Source organism: Pelodiscus sinensis, chromosome 2 (genome assembly GCF_052426305.1).
Source record: "Pelodiscus sinensis isolate ZL-2025 chromosome 2, ASM5242630v1, whole genome shotgun sequence".
NCBI classification, from domain to species: Eukaryota; Metazoa; Chordata; order Testudines; family Trionychidae; genus Pelodiscus; species Pelodiscus sinensis.
In genome coordinates, this window is record NC_143053.1 from 79,915,779 (window position 1) to 79,936,249 (window position 20,471).

The 20,471-nt window shown below is 42.4% G+C and overlaps 1 protein-coding gene across 3 annotated transcripts in view; it reads right to left on the reverse strand.

Annotated features, from left to right (window-relative positions):
- CABLES1 (Cdk5 and Abl enzyme substrate 1) overlaps positions 1 to 20,471 on the reverse strand; it is a 104,320-nt gene that overhangs the window by 77,664 nt on the left and 6,185 nt on the right. Inside the window, exon 1 of one of the 3 annotated variants that reach the window (XM_075920883.2) lies at positions 1,138 to 1,285. The exons of the other annotated variants lie outside the window; for them this stretch is intronic. The gene's annotated coding sequence lies outside the window, so the exon portion shown is untranslated. Of the gene's footprint in view, positions 1 to 1,137; positions 1,286 to 20,471 lie in introns of those variants that run through there. 3 annotated transcript variants of the gene reach the window in all.

Below are 20,471 nucleotides of genomic sequence, written 5' to 3' on the forward strand. Positions count from 1 at the left end.
CAAACAGCAGAAACTTCTGTTTTCTCTCATAACAATTCTCATTTTTGGTTTGGTGCACCTTGTGCTAGACTGATCTCCGACCCATTTCCTAAATAAACAGTAACAATCCACAAACAGTTATTTTAAAAATGTAAAGGTTTCTGCTCTATACATAATAAACTAAAACCGTGACAAGCATCAAGTAAGAGGCATTTTATAGAACAGCTATGGTGATAGCAGCTGCTACGCTGTCATTAAGGTTCAAAAAACACATTCTATTACCATTCCCCTATGTTGTCATGTGCACCTAATTTTCCAAACACTCATCTCTGCGGATGACATTTTCCATGCTTGGTCTCTGCCCAAATTGAGTGAAATTTCCTAAACAATTTTTGTGATATTGGAAACAGATAACAATAAAATATAATAAAAAAACCCTTCTATTTCCCCTTCTTTGCTTTACTTTCTTTGAAAGTTCTCTCCATCTCATTCTCTCCATCTTGGTCTATTTTGTTTTTAAACAATAAGGCCTGAAAGTTTTTCCAGGGGAGAGAAAAAAGGAATCTCGTTTAATTCACATTAAAAACATAATTTCTCATCTTCTCTGGTTTTGCTGAATGGTTACAGAATTGGAGAAGAACCTTTGTCAGCCTTCATCTGGACTGTTGAATCTTTGACAGAGCAATCTTTAATTCTAAGGCCTTGTCTATACTTTTGGAAAGAGCAACGATCTAGTAAGTACCCACTAAATCAAATGCTGAAGGCACCCCTATCAACCCCAACACTCCTTTATTTGTGAAGAGTACGGGAAATTGACAGGAGTTTCTGCCATTGACCTCCCACAGTGAGACCAACCCAGAAATTCAATTTAATGGTCATTGACTCCAGCTATGCGATTCTTGTAGCTGGAGTTGAGTATCTTAAGTCAAATTTCTGAGGTACTGTAGACCTGGCCTAAGTGTTTGTTTTTTAACTATTATTTCACAAATCATTTGTCTGCTCCTAAATAACTAATATACATTGAGTTTTTCCCAGAGTAAGCCCTTAATTTTAAAATACATATTTATTTTGACATCTAAAATACACGTATTCAATGCGCCGGATGAATGTATACATAGCTTTGCTAGAAGATTTACCTGGCGTTGCTCGGGTCCTTACCTCAATTAATTTTTGTTTTTCTTCATTTAAATCACTGCTCTGCAGTGGGGCTGAGGATGAGGGGTTCAGGATGCAGGCTGCCCTGAGGAAGAAAGGACTACCTCAGCCCTCTCTCACCACAGCAGCTTGTGATCAGGTGAGGAGTACATCTCCGTGGCTGCTGCAGCTCCCACCTGGCACAGCCAGAGGATGGGTGCAAGTCCTCCAGCTGCGGCAGATCCAGGTTCATCTGCCCTTGCACTCCCCAGCTAGGGTGAGGAATGGAGCAAACTGTGTGCTTTCCTCATCGACCATTAAGAGCAAATAACTAACTTCCCTCCAACCCTTCTCTTTCAGAAAACCGGAGTAAAGTTAATACTGCATATTATGAAGTGGGCCCCAACCCTCAAAAACTTATGCCCAAATAAATGTGTTAGACTTTAAGGTGCCACAGGACTCCTTAAAGTTAATACCTGCATGGTTAGGGCCTTAATTTTAAGATACTTAACACTTAAACAAAATCAGTGACCCTCCCTCCCTCCAGAGTAGAGAGTCACATGGAGCAGCCCTGAATTTAAATCAGCGGCTGCTATGTGACTGAGGGTCCAGGCAGGGTGGTCCGTGGGCTGGATCCGGTGGCTTGGCAGGCTGGATTTGGCCCATGAGAGGTATCTTGCCCACCCCAATATAGATAATAATAAACACAACAATGAATAGGGCTAGTTTCCTTTAATATTATACTGATATTTAACATTAAAGAAAATAGGTTTTACTAGGTTATTAAAAATTATCAGAATGTTGGGCATTACTTTGCTCCCATGGAAGTGAATGACAAGACCTCACTTTATCTGAAGTAGGAGCAGGATTGAGGTTCTTGAGAGAAATGACAGAAGAGAGAGAGAGAGAGAGAGAGAAATCAAGTATCTTGCATCTTCTCCCTAATGTGTTTCTAACAGTTAAAACAGATTGGAAGAATTGATATAGTAATGTTTTCAAATTGTTCTTTATTTGATGTAGGTGTTTATTGTCCATCTGCTACTCCCTATTTGAAAGAGACTTTTCTATGTCAGATTCAAAGATATAACAGAGTGCTACCTCAGAAATTGGGGTTGGGCGAGATTGTGTGCCAAGCAATTAAAGTTATTGTTGATAGGGTTTCAAAGCCAGGCCTCAAAATACTTTCTCATGCAATAATTCTTACTCAAATAAGCAGTCCTGTTGAGTCTATAGGACTACTGCTTGAGTAAAGGTTGCAGGATTGGCAACCAATATTTAAACACCTTTCTTTCCCCTATCCACCAGTATTCTTGCTTTGCAGCATGGAAAGATACTCTGTAAAGCTCTTCTCCCAGGGAGCAACTGTGGGCTACTTTCTGAAGTCCCAAACACACATTGCTCCATTTAGGGCACAGGTGGGCAAGATACCTCTCGCAGGCTGGATTGGGCCCCCCCTAGTCACCAGACTCAACCCATGGATCATCCTACTGGGACCCTCAGTCACACAGCAGCTACTGTTTTAAGCACAGGACTGCTCTGTGTGACTCTACTCTGGAGGGAGAGGGACGCTTTGCATTTTCAAGTGGTCTGGGGCTGAAGCCCAGCCTGCCTTGGAGTGCTCCAGGGCTGCTGGCCAGGGGATGCTTAGGTAAGTGCCTCCCAACCAAAGCCTGCCTTTGGCACCCTTGCCTCTCTGCACCCCCCTGCCCAGGTCACAACTCCCTCCCAGACATTGTATTCCCTCCTACACCTCTCGCACAGGCCAGAATCCTCTTCTGCACCCATACCTCCTCCCTGATCCTACACCCTAATCCTCTGATCCACATCACAACCTCCTCCTTCATCCAAACTCCCTCTCAGATCTCACACCGTCTCCTGCATCCCAGTCCCTTACCCAGTGCGCCCTTCTGCACGCAACCTCCATCCTAGACCCACACTTCCTCCACAGAAAATTGCAGCTCTTAACCACTTTCCAAAATCTTGGCATGCCCCCCCCCCACACCAAAAAGTATTGCCCACCCCGATCTATGGCATTTAGAATCATTCTTTCTTTTTGAAAGCTGGGCAGAATATTTTTTTTGAGCTCTCAGAGCAGCAATTGAGATCATGTCACTCCAACCTCTAAAGGTTTTAAAGCATTAAAAAAGTTACCATCAAAGTTGTTCATTTGGCTTAAACCAGCAGTGACTTAAGTATGTGAGTATCTTTCCTCCCCTTGGCTTCAAAATTATTCACATGCATAATTGTATTAATGGTCTTAAAACTTTAGTGAGTTGGGCCTTGTTCTAAAAACAGTTAAGCATATACTTAATTTAAGGCCTTACATTTGTCACACTGACTTAAAAAAGTAATGTCAATGAACTATTCATATGAGAAGTTAAGAGCATGCATTAACTATCTGAAGGGGAAGATTTTTGCACAACTGGTTATTTTTCAACAAACCACTTACAAGTAAGTAAGTAAGCAAAATTAATACTTTCCTCCCTCCAAAACAACATTACTAATTAGTACTCAACAGGTCACTTTTAAACAGATTTTTAAAAATAAATAACTAAGTGTGCCTATGTCTATTACACTAAATTAATAGAGCTAGATCTATAGTCACTCAATGCATAGGTAACAATTTTGCAATATCAAGACTGTTTATATGTAAAGCATATCTTTTAAAATGACACAGAGCTTAGATCATCTGACTTGTATCTCTAGCAGTGTATACAGCTTCGCAGACTCAAGCTGTATAAACATAGGCAGAGAAGAAAGAGACACTTGTTCTCTGGTAAAGCTTACTGCATTATAAAAACTGTGTGCAGGGCAAAGGGTCCATTTTAAATGTATCACAAAACACTTTGCCACAGACATGGGACCTTTCACTACAGGCGTGAGAGCTTTCTTGTAAGAAAGACAAATTTTGAACAAAAATATTGCTTAATGGGATTATGTGCACAAAGCATAGTTTCCTATTCATAATACTACCTCACTGAGTCAAACACAAGCTGGGACTCTACCTATGCCAGCACTGATTGCACAATTTCAAAACCAATAGTAAACACACAAAACAAAACCTTTGTCTAGGTCATGAACTCTTGTTGCAGATAAGCTATCCTCACAGAAGGATGTAAAAAAATAAGCAATTAATCAAATGCTCTTTCCAAAAGATAATTAATGTTCTTTTACATTCTGTAAATGTCCTTCTTGTCTAAGAATAAGAGCTACATGATTGTAGCACAGATTTTTGGTTACTTCTGTATTTCAATAATGTATTAAATGATTCCATGTAGGTGAGTAATTGTTTAAAAGTAAAAGAACAGAAGGCATATTCTGCGGGTAATATTACTCCAGTATAAAGGACTGAGTTCAGTAAAATGGTGGACTTTATTCTCCTCTCACCCACACTTGACTTCAACAGAGTTACTCATGATTTATATCAACATACAAGGGTAAAAATCAAGCCTATTATATGGATTATTTTGCCAAAACAATTTTGGAGGGGGGCAAGAAGGAAAGAGACTTAACATTTTTAATAAAACTTTTTTTTCCAGTGTTTCTCTTCTTACCACCTGTTATAGTGTGGTTCATTAGAAAAATTACTTGGAAGCTGAGCTGGGATTTATAATGTTGCAGAGGTCTCAGAGTGAAAAATTGATTTGAGCACCTAGCAAGCCTTATCAGCTGTTCCTAGTTACCTACTGATGTAACAGAAACATCCCTGCTTGTAATATATAAGGTCAAATATAGCATGAATATGAAATACTGTTGGAAATATAATAATTTAAACTTTACAGTAACAACTGTGTTCCTGCCAACATTCTCAAAAAAAATCTGCAGAGCTGTTCAGACTCCAGTAGTATAGTATGAGTCAGGAAAATGTCAACAAGGAAAAAACTGATGGCAAAAATATGCCATGTGCTGGCAATCAGGATTCATTATTGAGCACAAGTATCAGAAGGATAAAGAGAGGCTTATGGTAGAGGGACAAAGAATGTGTACACTGATCCCTTGATTTTTACCACCTGTTGTCTACATGCCAAATGCATTCACACAGCAATGAAATGCTCTTCTAGCTGCACTCAGCACTAAGTTGAAAGGAAAATGGTATTAGGCAACTGGGTCCTGTCACCAGTGTACAAGTTGAACAAAACAAAATAGGAGATGCTAATAGACTGTTGTCTGAATTCCCTTTGCCAAGGTTATAAAAAGAATTTGGAGGTTTCCTCCCTCTTGTTTTTTTTTCTCTTAATTGCTGTTTCCAAACTTCCAATTTTTTATGTCTGTAATAGCCTTTCTTTTCTTACAAAACAGCAGCTTGCTTTTTTTTAAAATCAGCCTAACTAGAAAGAGTAAAACAATTTACAACATTTCCTTTCCTGATCTTGATTCCTTGCAGTTTGACAAAGTTCTTTCTAACTTATCACTGTTGTTCCAAATTAAAGGGAAAGCTCAAAATAAATATTTTCCCTATAACGTACAGTGAAACTCAACTAGTCTGCTTTATTTTCACAAGTTGAGGTCTAAACAATAATGAATTTGTCTGGCTCTGGAAGAAGCATATTTTATAATACTTCATTCTCAAAGTATTTACAACAAGTAGTGAGTTTGATGATGCTAGCTCAGTGACTGTGTAGGAAAAAATGCAATTGTAACTGTGCCCTCAAATACTAGAGCTAGTATTTGCCTTTGATATTTAAATATTTGTTGTAGGGACTATTCCTTCTTGCATTTGTTAGACATGCAGTGAGCTAAAACTTGACCAGTGTGCTATCATAAATTATACATAGAACATCTTTAGAGAGGAGTATGAATTTTAGTTGACTGTGTCCTTGAAAAAACAAACTTTTCAGCAGTCTACAGTATACATCACCAGAAACACTTATAGCTAATATATTGCTATTTAAAAAGTACTAGAAGATTTACCTGGCATTGCCCAGGTCGACAACTCTATTTTTTTTAAAGAAAATAAAATTAAAATGTACATTTTTCATTTGAATCATTGCTCTGGGGTAGAGATGTTAGTTATCGTGTAATTGAATAGTCATGTAACAGCAAGAAATTTTAGCGGTTACACAACTATTTGATAGTTCCCAGGGGTGGGGTCAGCAGCCAGTGCACTCCCACCCACACTCCCAGGGAGCCCCCTGCCACCCGATACTGTTGCCTCTGATACAGAGGCAGCAGTGCAGGGTGCCAGGTGTGAGCCAGTCCGAGAGGGTATCCAGTTTAAAAACCAGCTCCCCTCGTGGAGCAGCTGCCTGCCAGATACTGAGGTAGCAGTGCAGAGTGGCAGCAGCCCCTCTCTGCGGGGCTGGAGTGGGGGCATGTTGAGCTTACAAGCTAGGGATGTTAAATTTAGATTAATTAAATAATCAAATAGTCGATGGGATAGGCTGGGGATGAAGGATTCAGTAGCAGGCTGCCCTGGGGAGAGATGACTGCACCAGCTCTCCCTCACCACAGCAGCTTGGGGGTCAGGTGAGAAGTGTCTCTCTATGGACTCTGCCGCTCCAGTAGGTACAGCTGGGGGAGGGGTTCATGTCCCCATCTCGGGTAGGTCCAGGTTCATCTGCCCTCTGGACTCCCCAGCCAGACTGAGGAATGGAGTGATCTGTGCATTTTTCCTCACTCCCTGATGAAGGTGAAAAGCCAGCAATGTTCCTGTACAAATCGGGGCGGGGAACAGCCTCCCTAAAGGATGCCTGAGAGGGGAGGCTCTGAGTTGAGACAGTCCTGGATAGGGGAAAGGAACATGCTCCCAGCCAGCTCCTTTCCCCTACTTGGTGATTCTGTCTCCTTTCTGTATGGTTTTGAGAGACACAATCCTATTCCAGGCACACCTCATTGTCCTGGTCAAACCAAACCCTTATGTTGTTTTGGAAGCTGTGTATACCAAATTTGGTGGTCCTAGCTCTCACCATTTAGGGGTGGGCTCACTCCATCACTCACTCAAATATAGAGAAGATTTCATGTTAACCATCCCAAAATGCAGTAAAAAATGACAAGTTAAAAAAGCAGTTAACTTGGGAACAAATGAGAAGTTCACAATAGACAGACACCACTTTGGAAAAATTCTCTTTGATGTTTGCTAGTACTGTATGAGCCAATTTCAGTTTACATCTGACTGGGGAAAAGGAATAAAAAGTAAATAAATGTCTATTAGAAAAAGAGAAGTGGCTAGAAGGAAGAACCATGATAAGACAGTACTGTAACGTGCCACACTTAGACACCTGTATCTTCATCTTTCTTGAAGATCTTCTGTTTGATTTAAATGTGAGAATTCTACATTATGTGGTCTTAGACAATATTTTTATATATTCAAGAGATGCAGAATTTGGCCTGACCATTTAATTTCCTTTTCTCCTCAAAAGTGAAATTTGATACACTTTACCAGAGCTAAAAACCCGTCAAGAACAGAGACCACTATTTTCTTCTAAAAGTTGCAGAGAACAAAATTGAAATTGTGCTGAATTGAAGGATAAGCCTTCATCTCAATCAAAATTTTCTATTGAGACAATCAACAAATTCAGGAATTTTATTTTTCCTGTTTCATCCTTCCCAAAGCAATCAAGGGCAGAATTTCAGGAAGATGGGGGGGCAGTTGCCATGCACTCTGGGACGTGGCTTGCTTTTCATCCCATACCCTGGATGCCAAGGGAGTGAGGGGAAAGTACTTGCATTCCGTGCATGCCTCACACACCTGGCTGGTGTAGGAAATTCTGCCCTTGAAAGCAATAAGAAGAACTTCTTCATCATGAAAAACTGGCACGATGAGATTTTATTTTATTAAATTCAAACTATTACACTATCAAATGAAAATGTGAGCAATAATATCTGGGCCATTAAAAATAGATGCATACTAATCTAATCTGACCGGCAAAAGCCAAGTTCTCATTTTGGTATCTGTTGAAACGCTCCACTGAGGAAGAAGAAAACCTGTGACTTCCAGCAGAAAATCACCAACCAAGTAATAAGTGTAAACTCTGAGATTAGCACTCAAACTCATGAGCTACTCCAGACAGCATGACAATATACACCAGTGAAAATGGGTGTAAGATGTTGTCACTTTACACTGATGTAACTGCCTACACAATGTGCAGCACAACAGAGAATCAGGCCCAGGGGCTTGATTCTCCACCATTTTGCACCTAGTGCTATCTCTGGCACTTGCACAAAGCAGGCAAAAACCTTTCCCAATAAGAATTTGACCCCATTTACTTATTTCTGAGTATGAGTAAATGTCTACTTAGAGTAAAGCAGAACAGAGTCAGGTCCAAATTAATTTAGCAGCATGTAACTTAGACCACTTCTTCCTTCCCTCTCCAGTGTGTAAATTACCCCAGCTTTACATTATCTTGCACATCAGAAAGTAGATGCAAGAAGACCTGTGGGAATCAAACCTTTACTAAATTATGCATCACCTCAAGATTTAGGTGATAAAATTCTAGAAATCTATAATTTTAAAGACCTAGTGATACACCTTTTTCCCCTCTGAAAATTCTCAGACATATAGGCTACAAAGAAGTCATTATTGTTGATGTGACAGCATCTGAGGCTCCACCTACTTCCCGTTTTAACAGGAAGTTTGCAGTTGATTTCAAGAAGAGCAAGATCAAGCTTACAATTATCAGCATCAACTATTCACCTGTGAAGTGCTAATTACACGATGGCATGACAAGCAGATAACTGGGAGCAGAAAACATGACTGTTGTTGGTTTAGGGTGAGATTTTTTTCAAAGGTACTTGGGATGTTAAGTGTACCCAAACTTAACATAGGTTCCTAAGCCGCACAGAAGACTCCTTAACTTCTCCCCTTCCATGTTGTCTTTGTCTTAATAATACAATGTGCACTCCCAATTAAAAGGAAGGTGAGAAAGCTACATCACCTCTACCAGCATATTGCCAATCTCTGGAAATGAAGATTTGAGAAGTCAGGAAGTTTGTCCACAGCTGCATCTTTTCTAAACCATAAAGCTACACAGGAAACTAAATGAGAGCTGAAATACTCTTCTTGGGCATCCTGCAAGATAATTTCATCAATTATAACTCACTGGTGATGCAGGAAAGATACCCTAATCCTCAAATATTGTCATATACCTTTATGCAAAAAGATATTGAAAATGTACAGTATCTTGGAAGCCTGAAATAGTCCCTATTGCATCTTTAAAAAAGCAATTCTATCTTCGTTTACCCCTAAACCATCCAATAAATGTCAGTTTTCTATACAAAATAGCATTGCTGGTAAGGTTTCTTCCACCACTTCCTTTTCACAAAAGCACTACATTAACATTTCAGTTATGAGCCTGAGTGACATTATTGAAAAAAAAAATTATGGGTACCTCCCTGATTGCTCGCTTGTGACACAATAGACACGTCCTAGTCTTGCAACCTGATAAAAATATGGTTGTCAGCTCTTCTGACTGGGCAGACTGGAAGCCATTCATGGCAATGGTATTTGGTCCATCTGGTCTGGAAGAGTTGGCAACCCATACTCATGCCTAGGGATCCTCTTGGGTGCAAGCAGCAAGTTGGACAGCTCTATGAACGCAGCTGCAGGGAAAATCATTCTTACAACTCTCAATATACAGTATGCAATAACACTGTACAAGAGAAAAGTAGTGTTTCTTCATCTGCATCATGCTTACACTCTTTCCTCAAAACACAAGATTAGTAAATAACAATTTTGTCTTACCATCCTTCACAGTCCCCATATATTTATATTTTTAAACTTATTCTAACTCCTCCATCAGTTACATCATGGCAACATTATCAATAAACTATAGCCTATACTGGAACAGGATACTAAACTCCGAGAGGCTCTGGGAGACAGACCCATAGTCTCCTAGGGTATGTCTACACTACCCCTCTAGTTCGAATTAGGGGGGTAATGTAGTCATTCGGAGTTACAAATGAAGCCTGGGATTTGAATTTCCCAGGCTTCATTTGCATGATGCCGGCCGGTGCCATTTTTAAATGTCGGCTAGTTCGGACCCCGTGCCGCGTGGCTACACGCGGCACGGACTAGCTAGTTCGGATTAGGCTTCCTATTCCAAACTAGCTGTACACCTTGTTCTTCGTTCCACGATGCGTACAGCTAGTTCGGAATAGGAAGCCTAATCCAAACTAGCTAGTCCGTGCCGCGTGTAGCCACGCGGCACGGGGTCCGAACTAGCCGACATTTAAAAATGGCACCGGCCGGCATCATGCAAATGAAGCCCGGGAAATTCAAATCCCGGGCTTCATTTGCAACTCCGAATGACTACATTACCCCCCTAGTTCGAACTAGGGGGGTAGTGTAGACATACCCCTATAGACAACCACCTAACCTCAAGATGATTCTTACCAACAACCACAGGAGATACCACACTAATACCAACCCTGGTACCTTCCCTTGCAACAAACCCCATTGCCAGCTTTGTTCACATATTCACTCTGCTGATACCATTATTGGACCCAACCAAGTGAGTTATAAGATCAAGAACACATATTCCCGTGCATCCAGAAGTATAATTTATACTATCATGTGCCGAAAGTGTCCATCTGCTATGTACATTGGACAAACGTCTCAGACACTTTGCCAAAGGATCAATGCCCACAAAACAGATTTCAGACAGGATCACAAAGAAAAAACAGTTTCTTGCCATTTCAACCAGAAAGGACATTGTCTCAACGACTTGATTACCTGCATCCTGCTTCAGACCTTTTAAGACTTCGCTTCAAAGAGAATCCTCTGAACTGTCATTCATGCTTAAATTCGACACTTTACACTCAAATTTGAAGACGCTAATTATCTTACCCATTACAAAGATAGCTTCCCCAATTATCACCTCTAATATCATTAGCTCACAGACATTTACCTGCCCCCCTTCTCCCCCATCCCCCTTCTGTTCTGAAATTTGATTTGTCCTTTTCATGTGTTCATTTTTTTTTATTTGTATCCTTTGGTATGTATGCTTGTGACAATTTTCTTCCACTATTTGATCTGAGGAAGTGGGTCTGGCCCACGAAAGCTCATCACCTATTAAACCATCTTGTTAGTCTTGAAAGTGCTACACAGTCCTGTTTTTTGTTTCAGCTGCACCAGACTAACACGACTACATTTCTACCACTATCATGGCAATAGTTTTACTAAATTAGAATTTGTAACAATGGGAATTTAAAAGCATAAACGATGAAATCTGGCCCTCTACTTATGATGATCCCTAAATAAAAAAAAATGATTGAAATCCTCTTATCAAAATTTCCCCCTTAAATCAGATATATGCAGACAGCTCATTGTTTGGAAGGTTGCTCATGAGTTCTGTGGTGTTGGGAATGGCATTTTAAAACATAAAAGCACTTTATTCAAATGTAAAGTCACAAAGAGTTACCTGGATTTTTCAAATTGATCTAGGAGGGGAAAAGGGTCACTTTAGGGTACTTATTATTCTGATTGTGCTCCTTGAAAAAGTCAGAGAGACCATTAACAATTTCCAATTCTGTATCAGTTTGTTCTTAATCATGTATACATTCCTTCTAGAATGAGACTGGAGTATTATTTAAATTCATGCCTGGTTTTGCTTTATGTGAGTAAATCTGGCAGACTTAAGGTGGCTCCAAAGAGGTAAAAGACACTCAATAGTCATCTGAGCTACCGGCAGTCTCCGGGTTACATGGATCCGATTTACATCGGATCCCTACTTACAAACGGGGTGAGGCAACCCCGCACTAGCTGCTTCCCCCCAGCAGACCAGGGAGATGCGAAGCTAGCGCCCCCCCCCCCCCCCAGCAGACCAGGGAGACGCAGAGCGGCTTTTCTCCGCAGACACCTCAGTTTAAGAATAAAGGACTGAGGGAAGTGAGGTGTGGGAGAATAAAACTGAGCTCTGGAGAAATGTTTGGCTAGAGTTTCCCCTACAATATGTACCAGTTCCGACTTACATACAAATTCAACTTAAGAACAAACCTACAGTCCCTATCTTGTACGTAACCCAGGGACTGCCTGTACTTTTTAAAAATGTAGTTGTGCCTTTGTTAGGAATTTAACATAAGCCCCTTCTAGATTATTAACAGCAGACCATAAGCCTCCCATATCTTTAATATGTGGCTAGTTGACACACATTTTTTACCCACCTATGAAGTTGTTAATCCCATCCTCATCACTGCAGCATCTGAAGATCATTCCTCTATCCTCTCCCTGCTGTCTGCAAAGTATCTTATTGCGCTATACTGTCTGATTAATCTCTGATTTAATTTCAGTACTTCAGGAGAAAATGGGTTTTTTTCTAAGTGTCAGTTCTGCAAACTTCGCCTGAGCTCTGTTAGTCAAAGCAGGTTATTTATTTCCATGCATCAACACTAGTAAAAAAAAAAAAAAAAAAAAAATAGATTCTGCAGACCAAACAAGCCCTTAGTAACTCTTGTGCATGCCCACTCTCAGACTACACATTCAATGACACATGAGCAAACTCTGTTGATTGTGCATGGGTTTGCACTTAAAATCAGTAAAATTTTCAGATGATGTATCCAGAGGAATCAAATGCAGCCTATTCTCCCTTTGTTATTTTGCATTTGCAAGACTAAAGTGAAAATAAGTAAATTCTTTTTGGCATTTCAGTAAGCAGAAGTTCCTAGCAATGTACAGGAAAAAAAGCTGAAAAGTAAAATGACATTTTAGTAGCTTTTCAGAACAGAACTGCAATTCAGCTTTTCTTTTACATTATGTTATTTACCACACGTGCTTAGAGGCCTGAAGTGTGTGTTGTGGGATGTGATAAGGACACACGAATCTATCTGCCCCTGAAATGAGGCAGATTGGTTTTGGGGGTGAGGAGTAACAGGAACCTCTTGGACCTTCACCCCTCCCACATAGAATGGGTCAGGTGTCTTGGATGGAGCAGCCTGTGCACTGGGGAACTTGCGAGTGACCTGTACCTCCAGGAAAGCACAGTATCTCTCAGAGCTCCTCAGAGTGGTGAAATTCTGTATTGCCTCACACTTGAGACTTGTGCCTAATAAGCCCAATCAAGTCCCAAAGAAGCAGCTACATCACATCTATCCCATTGTCGCATGGTGGCATGATTGTGCAAAGAGATCAGTCTGATTTATAATGGCTATATATACACTAGAATCTGTTCCAGATCTCTTACTCACTTGACAGTAACTGAGTGTTGTACACTTTTCCTATTTTTTCTCAAATTCCTTTGTTTGACAACTGAACCTTACTAAGTGTTCTAATAAAGCCATAGAATTTGTTGGAGTGGAGCCTTTTCTTCAGGATGCAATTATTTCTCTTAATTTCCAATCTCTTACCATACTAACATTGGCAAAGCTGATATAGTCCATTACTCCTGCAGTGTATGTCAGCTGGGGCATCAGAGTTATTATACTAAAATACATTTTGCTGCTTCATTATTATAACAGCACAACTTGATAGCAGAATTTTGCATAATAAAATAGTTGTCTAACTTTCCCCCTATCTGTCCCCTAATGCACTTCCCATAAATATGGAAAGGAAAGGAAGTTACAAAATGTGTATTATAGGTGGATTTACTTTTATTTTTCTTAGAGTACTGGACGAAACTCAAATTTATACACAGCTTTTCAACTGCTATACCTCAAAAGAGAATTTCAAGTTTATGTGTACATGAGTACTGTAATGAAAAAAATATATAGCTATGTCTGACCTCAACGGCTGTGTTCAGTCATTTTACATCCCATTACTGCCTTCTCATATGCTTCTTTGGTAATGAAAGTCCTCCAAACTAACCTTGGCAAAGAGCAGCGCCCCTGGAATATTTTTCCATTCTTTAGTTCATCTGAGGAAGTGATTTAGAGGGTGACCATCAACTAACTTCAGAAGAGTTTTCTAGCAGTTATTTATTATGGGGATCAACTTTCTATATTTAATTGCTCTGGAACTTTCAGGATTACCATCTTTGTTCCTGGTTTTAGTGTTGCAGCTGCTACAGTGGGATTGGAAGGGTTCCCATATTTAGGGAGACAAGGCAGTGGCTGAAGTACTCAATGCTTTTTTTACAACTGTCTTCACAGACAAGGTCAGCTTCCAGGCTACTGCAGGAGGCAACGCAATATGGGATGGAGGTAGGCAGCCCTTGGTGGAGAAAGAACAGGTTAAGAACTATTTAGAAAAGACAAACATACACAAACCCATTGGTCCAGATTTAATGCATCCGAGAGTACTGAGGGAGATGGCAGATGTCATTTGCAGAACCTTTGGCCATGATCTTTGAAAACTCTTGGGCTACGTCTACACTGGCATGATTTTCCGAAAATGCTTTTAACGGAAAAGTTTTCCGTTAAAAGCATTTTCGGAAAAGCACGTCTAGATTGGCAGGATGCTTTTCCGCAAAAGCAATTTTTGCAGAAAAGCATCCGTGGCCAATCTAGACGCGGTTTTCTGCAAAAAAGCCCCGGTCGCCATTTTCGCGATCGGGGCTTTTTTGCGGAAAACACTACTGTGCTGTTTATACTGGCCCTTTTGGGCAAAAGTCTTTCGGAAAAAGACTTTTGCCCAAACGGGAGCAGCATAGTTTTTCTGGAAAAGCACTGTCAATCTTACATGAGACCGTCAGTGCTTTTCCGGAAATTCAAGCGGCCAGTGTAGACAGCTGGCAAGTTTTTCCGCAAAATCATATGATTTTGCAGAAAAACTTGCCAGTCTAGACACAGCCTTGGAGATTGGAAGTGGTCTCAGATGACTGGAAAAAGGCAAATGTAGTACCCATCTTTTAAAAAGGGAAGAAGGACAATCCAGGGAACTACAGACCAGTCAGCCTCACCTCAGGCCTAAGAAAAATCATGGAGGGGATCCTCAAGGAATCCATTCTGAAGCACTTGGAAGAGGGGAAAGTGATCAGGAATAGTCAACATGGATTCACCAAGGGCAAGTCATGCCTGACCAACCTGATGAGCTTCTATGATGAGGTAACTGGCTCTGTGGACACGGGGAAGTCGGTGGATGTGATAGACCTTGACATTAGCAAAGCTTTAGATACGGTCTCCCACAATATTCTTGCCAGCAGGTTAAGGAAATATGGATTGGATAAATAGACTGTAAAGTGGTTGGAAAGGTGGCTAGATTGTTGGGCTCAGCAGGTAGTGATCAACGGCTTGATGTCTGGCTGGCAGTTGGTTTCAAGCAGAGTGCCCCAAGGATCAGCTCTAGGGCGAGTTTTGTTCAACATCTTTATTAATGACCTGAATGAGGGGATTGATTGCACCCTCTTAAAGTTTGTGGATGACACTAAGATGGGGAAAAGGTAGATACATTGGAGGATAGGGATAGGGCCCAGAGTAACCTAGACAAACTGGAGGATTGGGTCAAAAGAAATCTGATGAGGTTCAACAAGGATAAGTATAGAGTCCTGCACTTGGGACAAAAGAATCCCAAGCATTGTTACAGGCTGGGGACCAAATGGCTAAGTAGCAGTTCTGCAGAAAAGGATCTGGGGATTACAGTGGATGAGAAACTGGATATGAGTCAACAGTGTGCCCTTGTAGCCAAGAAGGAGAATGGCATATTAGGGTGCATTAGGAGGAGCATTGCCCGCAGATCTAGAGAAATGATTATTCCCCTTTATTCAGCATTGGTGAAATCCCATCTGGAGTATTGCATCCAGTTCTGCCTCCTCCCACCTCCCCTCTCCCACTATAGAAACGATGTGGATGCACTGGAGATGGTCCAGCGGAGGACAACCAAAATGATTAGGAGGCTGGAGCACATGACCTCTGAGGCGAGGCTGAGGGATTTGGGCTTATTTAGTATGCAGAAGAGAAGAGTGAGGGGGAATTTGATCGCTGACTTCAGCTTCCTGAAGGGAGGTTCCAAAGAGGATGGAGAGAGGCTGTTCTCAGTGGTGACAGATGGCAGAACAAGGAGCAATGTTACAATGTCTCAAGTTACAATGGGGGAGGTCTAGGTTGGATATTAGGAAAAACTATTTCAGTAGAAGTGTGGTGAAGCACTAGAATGGGTTACGTAGGGAGGTGGTGGAATCGCCATCCCTAGAGGTTTTTAAGTCCTGGCTTGACAAAGCCCTGGCTGGATTGATTTAGTTGGGATTGGTCCTGCTTTGGGCAGGGGGCTGGACTTGATGACCTCCTGAGGTCTCTTCCAGCCTTAGGATTTTATCACTCCTCCCTGAAAACCCAGAGGAGTATGTGTTGGGGGAGGGGATTGCCGTCAGCCCAAAGATGCAACAAATACTACTTTGCGCTTGTGTAACACACTTCATCCAAGAGCCTCAAAGCACTTTGCAAATATGAATTTAATCAAAAACTATCCTGCGGATTGCAGAAGTATAATCACCATCTGACAGAGGAGGAAACTGAGGTAAAGGACCTATGTGTACTCAGCTGCATCTAACTGTGTCCAGGCTCAGCACTACTGCAAATCAGGCTTTACGTTACTTGTCCAAGGCACACAGAATGTCTGTTGCAGACCCAGGAACAGAACCTAAATTTCCCATGTCTACGTCTATTCCTTAACCCAGCTGTGGCCAACCTGCCACATGCGTCTCTTCCTGCCCTCCCTCCCCCAGGGTGCAATTCGCGAACCCCCCGTGGCTCATAAAGCCGCCACCGTGCCCCCAAAAACGGCCCTCTCCCCTCGGCTTCCTGTGCTGACCTGGGCAGAGGAGCCATCCGGCTTGGCAATTAAAGATGGCATCAGCCAGCAGGAGCCTAATGTGGCCAAAAAGTCTCGAAATGTGTTTTCTTAAAGGGGCAGAGCTTTTTTTTTTTTTTTGCTCGACAACTTTGCTCTGGATCCACTGATATCTTGGCTCTTTATCCAGAATGGGTTGGCCACCCCTGCCTTAACCCATCCAACCTGGGGAAACAGAGCCCATTAGAAAATCCACCTTCCCTCAAACGCAGCCATTATGAATAGGGCATACTATGGAGTTTGGGATGCCTTAAAACAGTGATTTTCAAACTGTGGTTGAGACCACAAAGTGAGTCAAGACCTAAGTTCCCTCTAGGGCGCATGCTTGTGCAGGCACGCAGAGAGAATTTTAGTCCACCCACCTCCACAGCGGAGCCACCCAGCAGCGTGCTGGTTCAAGGTTAGCTGCTGCTGCTGGTGGGTTTGGTGGGGATATGGGGGTTCAGCCAGGCAGCTCTTTGCTGTTCCCAACTCCCCAAGGCTGGAGCTGTGGCCAGGGCTGCATGGTGGCTGCACAGTTACTCCTGGGGCAGGTCACCTGGCAAGTGACTGCCAGGGCTGGGGCCCCCTGCATCCCTGTTCCTCCCTTCCCCAGGTCTTTTCCCCCATTACTGCCCTCTGGCTCTCAGAGCCCCCTGACTGCTCAGCCCCTTGCTTGCTCCCCACATCTTGCATCCCCACATCCCTTTGCTTGCTCCTCACAAGTTGCTGCTCCAGCCCTCCACTCCCTGCAAAACCTGGCGGCGGGAAGCAACTTCCCTCTGCCCCAGGCAGGGCCTCGCAGCCAGCCCTGAAGGGAGCAGCCTGGGGCAGCCCCTGCCCTGCAGCGCTTTCTGAGGAGGGACAGATCTCACCTTCTCCCCACAAGGGGGGTGCTGCCTGGGAGCAGGGAGATGGCCAGGCTGGGGTCTCTGTGCTAGGAGAGTCTCTCAGGGAGCAGCGCCACTGTTGGGTGCCACAGTGGCACACACCCGAACTAGGGATGTTAAATTTAGTTTAATCAACTAATTGACTAGTCGATGGATTTTCCATCGACTAGTTGATAAGCAAGGAAGCCGCAGTGGGGTTAGCTCCCAACCTGGGAGCTAACCCCACTGCAGCTCCGCCTTTTAAATGTATTAAGAGCCAATAAGCTCTTAATACATTTAAAAGGCTAAAGTGCAGCTGGAGGGACCCAGCGTCAGCCAGGATAACTCATTCCCAGCTTGCGCAGGGTTCCCCCTGCTGCACACCAGCCTTTTAAATTGTATTTAAAAGGCTGGTATTTAGTGCAGGGGAATCCAGCACAAGCCAGGAATCAGCTGTCCCAGCTCATGCTGGGTCCCCGCCGCTGCGCTTCTGATTTTTAAATGTATTAAGAGCTGGCAGGCTCTTAATATATTTAAAAAGCAGAGGTGCAGTGTCTGGGACTGGGCGTGAGCCAGGAATCAGCTGATTCTCAGCTCGTGCCCAGTCCCCACTACTCCCGCGGAGACGATGCTGGAGGGGCTTTTAAGACAGCTCCCCCCAGCACTGGCTCCTGCTCCCTCACCTTGTTGCCTCTATTAGAGGCAGCAAGTGGGGCGAGAAGCAACTAGTCGAGGGACTAGTGGACTATCCAATTAGCTTATGCTTATCGGATACATGACTAGTCACTCACATCCCTAATCCGAACAAGCACACGTGACCTAATTATTGGTGCACAACACAAAACTCACTCTGTTCACGGATGGAAAATCTTAGAAGGAACACTGGTCAAGACCCCCTTTTAATGACTTACTGGGACCTGAGGCTGAAGCCCAAGTTTTCTTTCCACTCGGGCAGTGGGGCTTGGGCCCTCTCTTCCCCCATTTGGAATAGCAGGGCTTGGACTCTGGCCTCCGTACCTCCCACCTATGGCAGCAGGGCTGTGGCCTTTGCCCCAGCCCCCATACCCACCCTGGTTCATGTGGTAATTTTGTTGTCAGAAGGGGGTTGCAATGCAACAAAATCTGAGAACCGCTGGAAGGTTCAAGTTAACCTTCAAGCATTTTTCATTCACTACCAACCCTTCACAAACTTGAACTCCAGGATTCAGCTCCTGAACAGCATCCTAATGGGTTATTGCAGCTCGAGCACCCAGGGCTCGGTTTGTCCTTCCTTCTACTCTCCTCCCTCCCTTCCCTTGTTTCTTCCTTCCTTTTAGATACCAACAAAATAATGGGCATCTAAAATTCTAAGGATCTTGCCCATCTTTTTCAAGGAATTGTTGCTTAGTGTAGGTCCAAAATAGGTTCTGTAAGTTAAAAATTTCCAATGCCATTGTTAATAAACATTTGCACGTTTTAAACAGGTTTTGTTTGTTTTTTAAAACAGCCCCTCCTCATGAGTTTGCTACTCAAATGTCAATATGCTAGTGCATGAGAACTTGAGTGTGAAAGTGACTCCTGTTGGCATTGGCTAGACTGAGTAAACTGGATGATAAACAATACCGGTGAACTTCAAATAATGAAAAGTAAACTAGATTTGTAATGTTAAAAAACTAATCCAGATAGCTACTATAACATGTAAAGAAATGCGGACTTCTTTTTAGTTGGACAATATACCTTTTAAAAGTGAATGTCTTTGCAATGTCTAATTAAGTGTCTTTTTAAATGAACAATACTCAGTTACTTGGCATCAATTCCATTCTGTTCTTTTGCCAGTAATCAGCTGTCCAGAAAGTAATTCCTTACCCTTAGTCTACCGTGATGAGAAAGACAAATGCAATTAAAAGTTTTACCTAAATCTGGTAATTAATGCCAGCAATCCTCAAGAAAGATAGACTCTATAACAGGGCTGGGTAAGATGTAGGCCAGGGACCGGATCCAGCCCGCTTAACTCTTTGATCCAGCCCACTGACTGCATCTGGCCACTTTCTACTTACATCCTGCTGCCCATGCCACTGAATTTCCAGGTTGGGGCTCAGGCAGCAGGATCCTATTTAAATGGCTCACGGCTCCCAGTCAGAGCTCTACTCCTGCAGAGGCAGGAGCTGCAAACCCTTTAAATAGCCACAGCAACCCTGGGGAGCTGCCAAGCAATGCAGTAGCAGTGGGGCTAGGAGCCACAAGCCTTTTTCTATGTTTTTAATTTAAAGCCTCTCACCACAACCAACTCAGGGCGGGGGAGACTAGTCCCCAGCCCTGCTCTCTTCTTCTACCTAGGCCCTACCCTTTCTGGGGATGGAGCTGGCATATGATCACATACCAATATTCATTAAGTGGCTCCCTGCAAAAATTATTGCACACCCCTTATCTATATGCTAGTATCTTAATTGCATTTGTCTTTCTCATCACATTGATATTTTGTTTGGTGATGTTGCCCTCAGTTATGTGAACTTCAGTGGATTAACTGAGCCAGATAGTAGGGCTCTCTAATATTTAAAGGCAAAACCAAACCCCTTTTGGGGGCTTAAGCAACATCACCAAACAAATATCAATGTTTATTTTCCATAAATAACTATGGAGGTAAATGCTCTAGCTTTAAGTGAAAAGCAATCACATTTGTTTTTTAAGGACCAGATTCTACCCCTTTATTCATATTTACTCCATAAACAGGCTCAATGGGACTACTAGAAGAGAAAGATGCTACTTAACATGAGAAAGACTGGTAGTATTTGACTCTATATCTCAAGTGGTCCCTGACATTTTAGCCATCTGTTTAACTGACCATTTAAAATAAGTAACACCTTACATACCAGACA